At 41.3% G+C, this 12,162-nt stretch overlaps 1 protein-coding gene across 1 annotated transcript in view; it reads left to right on the top strand.

Annotated features, from left to right (window-relative positions):
- The first annotated feature begins 9,004 nt into the window (after nucleotides 1-9,004).
- The window catches only part of EYA2 (EYA transcriptional coactivator and phosphatase 2), an 80,182-nt gene continuing 77,024 nt past the window's right edge, over nucleotides 9,005-12,162 (top strand). Inside the window, exon 1 of the mRNA XM_030462992.1 lies at nucleotides 9,005-9,068. The gene's annotated coding sequence lies outside the window, so the exon portion shown is untranslated. The remainder of the gene's footprint in view (nucleotides 9,069-12,162) is intronic.

The raw sequence follows: 12,162 nt of genomic DNA, 5'->3' as shown, positions 1-12,162 counted from the left end.
AAATGTTAAAATGGGCAGCATTTGAAATGAATGAAGAGAGGCTCCTGAAGCCTGATGGAAAAGAATTTTCTCCCATACTAAGATGTTATTTTCCATCACTTCGTAAAGGCAAAATAAAGAAGTGACTGTAAATGTATATAAATATATAACACTCTCTATAAACATATGTCCTGGGAGAGCAATGGAGACACCACACAATGTGATCCATCTCATTTAGTGCAGGAGTTTGCCATAAAGGAACCTCAACTTGTTTTGTAGAAATACTCAAGTGTTGGGTCTTCTCAGAGACTGTGTGCAGCAGAAAGAGGTTCAAAAAGCTTAATGGGACAACTTATCCCACCTGAGCCTTCCCATATTTCTCCCCCTTTTGGGTATAGCTCCAGCCATAAGCACAACCCTTGGAGCCAGTCTGATATATGTCAAGAGCTGGTAGATTCACCTAAATAATAAAATCCAGTGAAGGACAGTAAAATGCTGGTGACACACAGACACCAAGTACCTGCAGTGTACAATCACAGAGGTCACTGTGGCACTTTACACCAAGCCCATCTCCAGCTGCCACAGGCCTGTTCCCTGGATCAGCACTGAGGCTGCAGTTGCACAACCACCTTCTGAAGAACTGGACTCAAGCCAGTTGAATTCACAGTGTCAGTTGGCTCCTCATTTACTCTGACTTGTTTGCTCATGCCCTGTACCAAGGAAACAACCTAATTAATTTGGATCTCACCTCTTTCCAGAAATTGCCATTGTCCCAAGTGCACCAAGAAGCCTCAATTGCCCTGACCAGCTTTACCTGGGGCCCCTGCCCACACCTCTACTCTGGGATGGAGACACAAACATCTCCAGCTGTGACTCCTGGGTGGCCCTTAGTCCTGGGCTGTAGGTGATAAAAACATCTCTGTTTTTATCTTTGGCCCCTTCTGCTTTTGTACTTGACTGGGCTCCTTGCATGGCTCCATGTATGGTTTGTTGTTCCCTGTGCCTGGTGCTCTCAGTGGGCCCTGCTCCCAGCATCCACCACTGACTCTGCTGGGGTCACTCAGCTCCCAGATCCCAGCTCCTTAGGAATCTATTGGCATTTGCTGCTCAATGAAAAACATAAACTTCAAGTGAAAGGTTGACCACTGGATTGGATCTTCACTGCTGCTTTGGCATCCCTGTTGCCTGTACTTCCCCATCTGTTTGTTGGGTGTAGTAGAAGCTCAAAAGAGCATTATATGGAACACCCAGTTAATGTTTACAGAGAGATAATGTGCTAGGTTCTCTTATGAAACCTTTTTACTCTCAATTTACAGGCCTTATATGCAGTATTATTTCGGGGACAGCATATTGTATTCATTAGATATTTCAAATGGTATAAACAAGGCAGTAGAAGCACTCAAATTGCTGCAAGCCAGATGGAGATCTTATCATGCTACCTCCCACAATTTAGAATCACTTCTTTTTGAAAGCCCCAAGTTATTCTGATTATAGCATAGCAGAGGAGTGGATCTCCTGGGTCACTGTAGAGCAGATATGTGCCCATCTCCTCACTCTGCTCCTGCCTGAGCACTTGCTGCACCACTGCACAGAGTAGAAGGTGTGTATAGGCTTAAACAAAAAAAAACAAAGTAAAAATTAGATTGTGGGTAGACACATTTTTGGACCATAAGGGAACATTTTAGTCTAATTATCTCGAGCACAGAACGAAAAGGAAACATTTTACCAGAGTCAGTTTTTAAAAGAATTATCCTAGGTAAATTGATCTGCAGAGAATTGCTCCCAAAACTATAAATCATATTGATTTACTTGTTTTATGCTGCTGAAGGGTGGCCAGTGAGTTATCAAAAGGGTGAATGGAGGCCTCAGCCTCACAGATAGGGTATGTGTCTTACTCTGGCCTATGATATGGATTAGCAAAATGCAAATGATCTGCCTGTTATATTAAACAGAAAGGGAATTATTATGTTTCTTCTTGACAAAAATGAGACTAGATTATATGGGATTTCCTAGCACTACCTGACTAGACCTGAGTTTCTTGAATTTCACTGTATTTGCAAGGCAGTTAGGAAAAAGCATTTATTCTTTGGTGTGTATTGTTAGAGCTTGTAATCAGATGCATTCATTAAATGTAGCATAAATTGAACCCTGGAAGTATATCTCCTTTAGTAATTTACAGTTTTCCAGTCTATAACATTCTGCCCTTTCATTAGTTTGTAAAACAAATTTAAAAGTTCAGTGAATACTAATGATGGGAAAATAGCAAAATGCTCTTATGCACCTATTGTATTTTCAGTTGGTTTTACATTATTTAACAGCCACGTTGTGAAGCAATTTTTCAAATACTATGAGAAATTTTCTAATCAAAGTTTTCAGGCAGCCAGATTGACTCATCTGAACAGAGCAATTAGTTTGGCAGAATTGACTCATGGTCATTCTACCTGACAGCATTCCCTTTTGTGGGAATGTAACCCTTACTGTGAAAATGTTGTACTAAGCAAACCTTAGTTCCGCTCGTAAATCAGCTCGATGAAAGGTTTGAAAGGCTGTTTCTATGGTGTAGTTAAATTACATTGAATGTACAACTGATTTTGTCCCCACTTTTTCCATCAAGTAAAATGTGACAAAGAAAAGCTCACTAAAGCAAGAGTACAGTTTGGAAAACCAGATGAGATTTCTTGAACAAAAGTAGATAGAATTTAAGTAAATATTTTCCAAGTTTAAAATAATGCACTGAGGTATTTGTCTTTGCTTATCAATTTTAATGTACATAATAATGAGACTTTATTCCCATGGGCAAATTAGAAAAAACTACCAGAGTACTTGCATTCAGATTCCTAAAATGAAAATCCTGCTTGCAGTCAGAATCTGATGTAAAGTGGGAGGAAGGCTGGCTTTTGATTCATGTGTGAATGGAGTTCCCAAATATTTGCCAGTTCTACAAGATAAATTAAATGGAAGATTTTTGGAAGAATAATCAGCCACTCTGTACCAGCAGTGCTGAACTGCCAGTCACAGCAGCAGCTGAGGGACTTTGATGCTCTTGCATCAAAAGGTAACCAGCATCTAATACAGAGCCAGCCTGAATTCAGCTTTTTTTGGCTTACTCCGATGTCTGCCTGGAGGCAGGTGTGACATTAAATGGGTCAGAAGTAACCTCAGTGATATTCTGAACTATATTTTGCCTCATGCATGCTGCTCTAGTCATAAAGAAACAGAGCCAAGAGTTGTAACTTATGCCCTCGTTTGCCAGTCTGTGGAATTCCTAAGTCTTCCTGCAGGAGGAAGATGATATCTACAAAATGCTTCACTTTAAGTGTAAAAAAAGAAAATAAGCTTGCAATACGTAATAAAACAAATGCAAAAATACTTTCTGTTTTCTTTCACAGCCACATGAGTGGACAATGTGTCTTCATTTTGGACAATAAGTCACCCTAATTTCAAATACACTGTTGTTTTAGCAAAAATTAATACAAGCTTTCTTAATCCACATATTAATTAGAATTGATAAGTGGACATTTTCTAGTTCTGCTCCAAATTCTTCCTACCCTTTTTTATTACTGGTAATTGAAATAACATTCAGTTTTTCCTTTACTTTAAAATCTATCTCTAGCTCTGTTGCAGGTCAGGTTTTCAAGTATCTCCTGCACAACATCATTCCTTCCACTAGCAGAGCCATGGCCATTTCCCGTGTTCAGGACAGGTTTCATACCTGCATGTACTGAAGTGAGTCAGCAGGAAGGGTAGGAAGGGTGTGTTTGCATGAATGCTCCATCCAAGCTAAGAAAGCAACACACCACACAATTTTTGCTCTCACATTAAGTTATTCAAATAACTCTTTTAACTCCTGGGGAAAAAAAAAAAATCAAAATTATCACAAAACTTATTTTCCATTAGAATACATTTCTGTGCAAATTAACTGTTATGAAATTGTGCTTGTGCCCACAGGTGATATTGGTTGTATCCTGCAATGGAGATGGCTGTCTGCAGTAAACAGCAGCAGTATCCCACTCTGCAAAAAAATAATTTTTTTCTCCATGGACGTATTATTTATGGAATTTCATTGTCTTCATAGTACAAATCACTTTGCAGCTAAAGCACAAGGAAAGGGAGGATATAGACTATAGGGATTTTTTTTGTTTGTTTCTATAGGAGAAATTCCAAGCAAAATAGGGGAAGGATTTAAAAAAAAAAAAAAAAGCTAAAAAATTACTTTTTTTTTTTCATTTCAAGCCAGTAGTGGAAATTGATTAATGAAGCCCGTCTGTAGCCAGTACAGAGGGCCAAATCTTCAGTTAATACCAAATACCAACCTTCTACTTTTAAAAACCAGATAGAGGAAGGGGACATAAAACTAAAAAACAAACGGGCATATTTGATCATTTAGTGGTGAAAAGACCAGGCACTCCTCAGTTGCAGGGTTTTATTTTTGTGCATTGTGTCAACGATTGGAAACCATATGTTTTAAGACCAGCTTCAATAGTATCAGTAGCTACAGTCCTCCTCTCAGATTACTTTTTACTGCCTGCCTAATTTTGAGCTTTAATAGCTAACATGCACTTTGTTTATCAGTTACAAATGTTCTGAATTTTGATGAAGCAAGCTAAACAACACATACTGCTTTATCATTAGTCCTAAAGAACCAACAGTTTGTTTGACGTTGTGGCATGCAGCACTGCAAACAAGCATTGCTTAGAAATAAGAATAATCTTAATAATTGATCACTCTGCTTCTAATGCTAAACGTGAGGTGCTAGCACTGGGATCCTGACACAGCTCTTGTCATCCCTGGAAGAATCCATCCTACTAGGTGCTGAACCTTTTGGCATCAGAAGTGCAACTAACTACAGCACTGTGAAGTCCTCTTAGACAGCATTGTTAAATAGTTGGTCCCATGGTAAATGCACCAAGGCTAGGCTGGCAGTATTAACATTAAATATATGTTTAAAGTCCTCCCAGAATCAGATCCTTAGTACCTTCCAGGACTGAACACTAAAACATAAAATAGCTCTTTTTAAAAAGTAATTCTGTTTTGCTGTAGGATAAAGAACATCAAAATAATCTGTAGCTTGTGTTATGTCCTCTAATTACTTGAGGACAGAGTACCTCTCCTCTGTCTTTAAAGTACTGAATAAATTAATGATGTTCAAACAACAAGAGCAGCAGCAATTCTGGGCATTTACTAGAGAGGAAGCAACCATTAGCCTGGAGAATGAAATTTCACTGCAGTCCACAAAATAATTTGTTAGGAAATATTATGGTTGCAAACTTTCGTAATTTTGTCATAAGTCTTCTAAAATGTGAGGGTTGGGTGTTTTGGGTTTTGTTGTTTTTTTAACAATGTTTGAGCTTTGGCATCATCTGAAAACATGAAAATATGAGATTCTCAGTTTTAATTTTAGAAGACAAGTTACTCAGCATTGTGGTTGCAATGAGAAATTAGAAACATGAACCCAAGGGCCAGAGAACAATTAGTAAGAGCCCAAAATAGATTGCTTTTAAAATTTTACACTTTGTAAAATGATTTCATGACATCCAGTTTGATTTGGGTTGTTTCTATGCTTACGAGTTAACCATATTCAGTACCCTGATTAATCCTTTATACCCTTTTTGAGGGTTTCTCACCTTGGTTTGTACCAGAGAGTGGAAATACATCCAATTGTTAGAGGATGCTAAAGCTAAATATTAGCTCATTTTTTGTTTTTAAAAAATGGAACTGGATGTTTGTGCTGGTGTAACTCCATTCATTTTGATAATGAGGTGGACAGCAGAAACTGGAAATATTTCCTCCAAGGAAACACACTTTCCATAGTAACTAAATTTTGGGATCTAGCTGAGATGATTTAAGAGGCTGAGATGTAGGTGTGGGCTCTCCTGAGCTATGGGGTAAGCTCTCCAGATCCCAGGCTCTGACAAAGGTATTCCCCAGATGCCCTAGGGATAGGGTATGGGTTGGCTGCTCAGGTCACCCGGGGTGCCCAGAGAGGACCATTAGCTCCTTAATCTGTTCAGGACACTGCCTTCCAGACAGGTAACAGGAAGCATTTCCATTTGGTGACTACAGGAAGCTTTCTCAGTTTTCATTTATTCTTTAACTTTACAGTATATGGGAATAAGCACAGGGTAAGAAGTCCAGCAAACCCCCTTCTAAAACTGCCTTGGTCTTTAACCAAAAAAATACTACTGCTATGAGAAATCCCTGGCATTACATGGCTGACAATGACCCATCTTAATGAAATGCACACTTTTATAGAGCCTGCTACTAGGAACTTGCTCCTACTTTCTCTTGTCTTGCAGCCTGTTATTACATGCAACTGTATGACCTGTGCACCCCACCCATGGTCTCATCTAAGGGGCAGAAACCATTTTGTTCCCTTCCCTTTCTAACCTCCTTTTAAGATCTACAGGTATTTTGCTGGATAGTAACAATGATGAAAATACTTAAAATTCCAAGTTGAAAAATATCCTTTATCCTCCTCTTTGCACCCTTTTCCCACTGTGTCCTTATCTACTTTTCTAAATATTGCATACAATGTTTTTAGTAAATAGAAAGGATATTAGAGTAGACAAATAATGTTTACTCCCCAGCTCAAGAAAGGTGTTTCTGGCACCAATTCACAAGTTACAAAAATTACTTACATTGAAAGGGACAAGGAGTGTCTTTTTGTGTGCAGGGTGCTATATAAACAATGAGGTCCTGGTCTCTGACTGGCTTGCTGTGGCATTACCACAAACAATACTAATTCTTAAATACCTGCCTGGCTTTAAGAACTTAAGTAAATAATTGTATTGATTGTTGTAGGACTATTCACATGCATAAAACTAAGCATATATTCAAATATGTTGTGAAATCAGGGGTCAAGTGAATTTTGCATGCAAAGCATTTTTAGATGATTAGTATTTATGAACCTACCTGTTAAGACCAGCTTCAAAAGAAGCTAATGTGGCAATCAGGTTCTTTGGGGGCAGGGCAGGGGGGGAAGTGAAAAAAATAAAATTCAAGACAGGTCTTAAGGTTGTCTTGTACTTCTGAGACTCTTTACCAGAACCACAATTGCATGCAAAAAAGGCAGCAAGGAAGTCCCCCAAACCAGTAATCTCTCTGAGTTTAACGTGAGAGTGGTGTAAACTCAGAACTGCAGATAATCCATGGGGAAATCAGGGGGCTAGTGCTGAGAACTGATGGGTAATAACAACTGAAAGAGCTTTGGGTTTTTTTAGGCCGGCAGGAGGTAGCTCATGCTAGGAAGCCTGCCAGCTCCAAACTGATGCTGGGAGCTTTGTCTCCTTTGGATTGTAGGAACACACTTTGCAGTCGAACTGATCTGAGAGATTTTGATAGTAAAAACAGCTGTCTCATTGCAATGATGTTTTTGTTCCATTGTCAAAATTTTGAGTTAAATCCATGAGTGGGCTGCAGATTGTTCAAACCCTGAACTCAACACCCTTTGTGCTCCTTTGGCTTTTCTACTTGCGGTTCATGGGATATCCCCTTCCTGAGGAAAGGACTAGGGGTAATAAAAGCCGTCGAGGTGAGAACTTGCAGGTCTCCTCTGATGCCTCCCCAGTGCTGGAGAGACAGAGCTGGAGAGCTGCAGTCTGCCTCAGGCTGGTGAGAAGGGGGGGAACAGAGAGGAAGAGTGGGGTGTGGAAACGGGACACCCCAATGCTGCTGTGACCAGACTGCATTCCCAGTGAGCAGGTATGCCAGTGGGAAGGGGCAGCTGTGTGGTACCTGTGCCGTGTTGGGGGACAAGATTGTCAGGGGCTGTGTGCATGGTGTACAGCACAAGGACACGTGGAGGGTGCATGTGGTGGGAGGCCCCATCCCCATCTCCCTGGTGTGAGTCCTCTGAAGGTTCCTGTTGCCCCTCTCTTGGACATATGGAGAAGCAGATGATGCACCTGATCTAGGTGCCTGTTACCAGGGAGGAGCAGAAGCCCTTCTTGAGGTGCAGATTGCTTCTGATTTCGTGCTGACATGGAAGATGGGGCAGCACCTCTATCCGGCCATAAATCCATTCTGGTTCCCTTGAGGAGATCATAGCAAGATCACCCTGGGAGACAGGGAGGGGGGGCTTTCAGCCTCTGGGGAGCCAGGAGCTGTGCGATGCTCTGTGTTCCTGAGTGTAGAGGGATGGCTCGCCCCAGTGAAGTTATTTCTGCAGGTCTGCAGGAGCTACGGCTCTGTGGCACACTGTGCATAAGAAAAATAGGCATCCACAAAAGCCCTTCTTTTCAAATTGGTATTCTAAAATTGTCACTAGAGATCAGTAACGCAAGGACTGTAGTGAGAATAATTCTTTTCACAGAAGCAGAGCCTACTGACAAAGTGGTATTCAAGTGTCCAAGTTATAAACCACGAATATCCTGTAAAACTTACATCTAAATGTACATTGGTAGCACCAACAAAGACAAAACTGTAGCTCCGAAAGCAAAAAAAAAAAAAAAAAAAAAAAAGCAGGAGAGTACCTGCCATCAGTAGGAATACTGACCGGCTTCTGTTGGAGAAGGCGGGGGAAGCGGCGGGGACAGCTCTCCCTCCAACCCAGAGACCGCCGGCGGGTCGCACGGGGCACGTTTGTGACAATAGCAGAGGGGCTGCCAGGGCGTCCCCGCGCTCCGGACGGGCTCCGCGGCGTGCGGGAGCGGCTGGAGGCTCCTCCTCCGCCGCGGGGACACCTCCGGGGGTGCAGGCTGCGACACGCCACGGCCCCACGCCTGCGGTAAGTGCTGGTAGGGGCCGGCGGTCCCGGTGACAGGCTGCCGTGGGGGGCGGAGGGGCCGGGGGTTCCGGCCTCGCTACCGGGGAAGCAACAGGTCAGACGAACCCATTAAAAATCTCCGAGCTGCGGGGTGGGTGGACCGGTGCGGCGCACGGCTCCGCATCGCTCCGCGTCCCGCGGGCGGCGCAGCGGGGAGGGGGAGGGAGGGAGGGAGGCGGGCGCGCCTGGGGCGCACCGCGGGGTGCGGAGCCGCCGCCCCGCTCCGCTCCCTTCCGCGGGCATGCGCGCCTGCCTCGCACATGCTCACTGCGCCCGCAGCGGGCGCGCACACTCCGCAGCGCTGCGGCTCCGCGCTGCACCTACGGTGAGTACGGGCAGGGGGTACGGCCGCTTCTCCCCGCGCACCGTTTCCCGCGCCCGCGGAGGGGACCGTCGGCAGCGAGCCTCGGAATGGGGCTTGGCCCGCGGCCAGTCCCCAAGTGTGAAACCCCCGGCGCGTAACACGCGGTGCGCGGAGCGGCGCGCAGCAGGGCGGGGGGGGCACGGCGCAGGGCGCTGCCGCGGGGAGATGCGATCGCCCCGAACCCGTCGGGTGAAGGCGGCGCCTGGGGAGCCCGGTCAGCTGTTCTCCGCGGGTGCGGAGCGGCTGTGAGCGCAGTGAAGAGAGTTAAAGTCCTTGCGGAGTTTTGACCAAGAATTACCCGAGGTAGTTCATATGCGTGCAGCGCAGTGTTTGGCTTTCCTCTAAAAGTTGGCTTCGTCTTAGTAATTATTTTAAAATCTGAAACGTGCGTTTAAATAAAATGAGTTGATGTTTTTTTTCGCGGTTGCTTACATGAGGAAAACTTATAGTGTGATTTATGCAGTTTAAGTAAACTTCTTGAGTGTTATATAATGCTTGAGCCCAGTGAATGGCCTCTAAAGGAAATTATTTATGGTATACGACTACTGTTTTTCAGACATTTCAAATAATTATATATTCTGTTGTATAAAATTGCAATTGTTAAAATACATATGGTTAACTAATAGTTTACTGGTCTACGTGAAATTTATTAGGAATTTTGTTCTGCACGATATCATATTCTCACATCCATCCCTTAGCGATGTTAAAGGCAATGGCAAGAATGGTTTCTTGTTTAATTTTTCTTATGGACTTTACTAGTTTACTGAGAATTTCTTCTGTAGGGTAGTTTCCCCCCAGTATGTTGAGAAAGCCTGTCTTAAGTTTTTCTGCATCTCTATATCTGTGTGCATTTGGTCCCCAAAATACAGGATGTATTAAAACAAGTTATTCTAAGTGTAAACTAATGTTTCTTAGATCCTTTCATCCGTTTAGTGTTACATTGTTTTGTTCCATGTTGCTACATATAGGAGAAATCGTTTCTCTGTCCTTTTTGACATGAATAAACTATTTCTAATCTTAAACAATGCTGAATTTTTATTTCTACTTAGAAATTTAAGGCATCATGTGTCGTCTGATGTACTGTACAAATGCCTTGAAAATAATCAGTGTTTGCAGCTTTGGAAACATTCCAGAAACTTTTAAAGCATATGTTGAAAATTCCCTTGAAATGGCATAGCAGTTGATAACTTGATTCAATTCTTCTAATTTCATCTCTTAATTTCACATCTCACATTAAGATTATTGTTTTTTTAACTTGTGAAGTTACTGAGTCAGACTGTCCAGACAATTTTTGTGCTTCTATTCCCCTACCAACAGGACAAAACATTTGGCTAACTAACAAGCAGTGCACTCTTTTGGTTTTAGGCTCATCGATTTGTTTTGCTTTGCTTTGTTTAGCCTGCTCTCCTCATCTCATTTTCTTTTAAAAAACTACATAGAGACTTGATTCCCATGACTCACTAATCTTATCACCATTATTTGGTTGAAATGTTTGAAATGGGCTCCCATTTCAAATATCTCTCAACCCTGGCAGTCTTAAATTTCATTAGAAAAGCTTCATTAGGAGGAATAAAAATGTTGTTGATAATTCCCCCTCCAACAGTAAGCAACACATATTAAGCAACACAATGCATGCAGATACGCCTTGATTATACAAAGGATTTAAACTCAGGTATTCATATGAAGAACTGGAGCCCAGAATATTGCTTAAATAATCATGTGTAGCAGTTCATATTGTGCTTAGCTGGTTAATGTGCTAAAGTTTTCTTAAAATGTAATAATTTAACTATTAATCCTGAAAAAATTAGTTGCATGGTTAATTTTAAGCCTAAAAGGCATCCTTCTGAAGTCAGCGTGGCTGTATTTGTATGTCAGTGTGTATATGTACACACTGCTGACAAAGAAAACAATTAAAGAAGTTAGTAATTTTCTGCTGTCTTCCCAACTGTTATTTGTTATGTGTAGTAGTAAAACAGCTATTCTGGAATCAGCTATAATTCTAGTCAGTAAGATTTGTTTCTGCTGTGCCAAATTTTGCAGTAACCAGATGGTTTTAAGGTGTCTTCAACTGGAGAACAAGCAAGAACAGTGCCGAAGACTAATTATTCCTTGCAGTAAATTCCTTTTCTAATAAATTCACAGGTTGTTAGACTTAATCTGTGGAAATTATTAAGATTACTTGTGCAGTGAAAAATGCTTTTAAAATTGTGTGAAAACTAGCCTAAGTTCTTAGAATGCTGAGAAAATATTTTTTAGTTATTTTTGCCTGACTGGAGTAACTTTTTATTAGGGACGAACTGTTAAATGAAGTTGCAAATTCAAATCCTTTTCATAAATCATGGAATACTGTAGTTTTAAAAGAAAGATTTTAACTATATCCCATGAGGTTTGGGGGGGTCTCATTTGGGAGATCAAGTAGGGAAATATTTTAGTGCTGTTTCCAATGGAGAGTTATCGTATGCATGTGTATTATTCTCAGCAGTAGCAATATAAACTTGATTAGTACATGGTGTACTAACAATCTTTTAACAATTGTTTTCATTAAATTTCACAACATTCTACTACACGGGACAGAAAAAGTTATACCAAGAAGGGAAAAAAAATATATGTTCAAGCTATAAACAATGGCATATACAATAAGTAAAGCCATACTTTGGAGACATTCCTCTTTTTTGTAAAAAGTATAATTAAAATTTTTTTTGAAGTGTGTATCTACTCTTTTTTTAATTAAAAAAAAAAAAAGAATATAACTACTCAAACCTCCTAGCATAATATTCACTTTGCTATGAAGAAGTAGAACAACGGCAAATCTCTTTCCATCCCTTTTCTACTGACCATCCTGGTCGGGATTGTTTAAGAGGTCTCCTCAGAAAACAATTCTTCATGGCAGTCTAATTCTGCAAACAATGCTTCATCTTTATTTGCAGATCTTAACTCAAGTAATGATGTTTAACAAACATCTTGTTTTAATCAGGTGAGGATAAGCCCCTCAATTAGGATGCAAATAATTGCTCATCTCAGTTGGGCCATTTGGGGCCTGGAGGTGTTGCAGTTT

The sequence above is a fragment of the Calypte anna genome, chromosome 20 (assembly GCF_003957555.1).
Source record: "Calypte anna isolate BGI_N300 chromosome 20, bCalAnn1_v1.p, whole genome shotgun sequence".
Taxonomy (NCBI): Eukaryota; Metazoa; Chordata; class Aves; order Apodiformes; family Trochilidae; genus Calypte; species Calypte anna.
The sequence above is the reverse complement of the archived record's forward strand: the minus strand, read 5'-3'. Positions and strand labels throughout refer to the sequence as shown.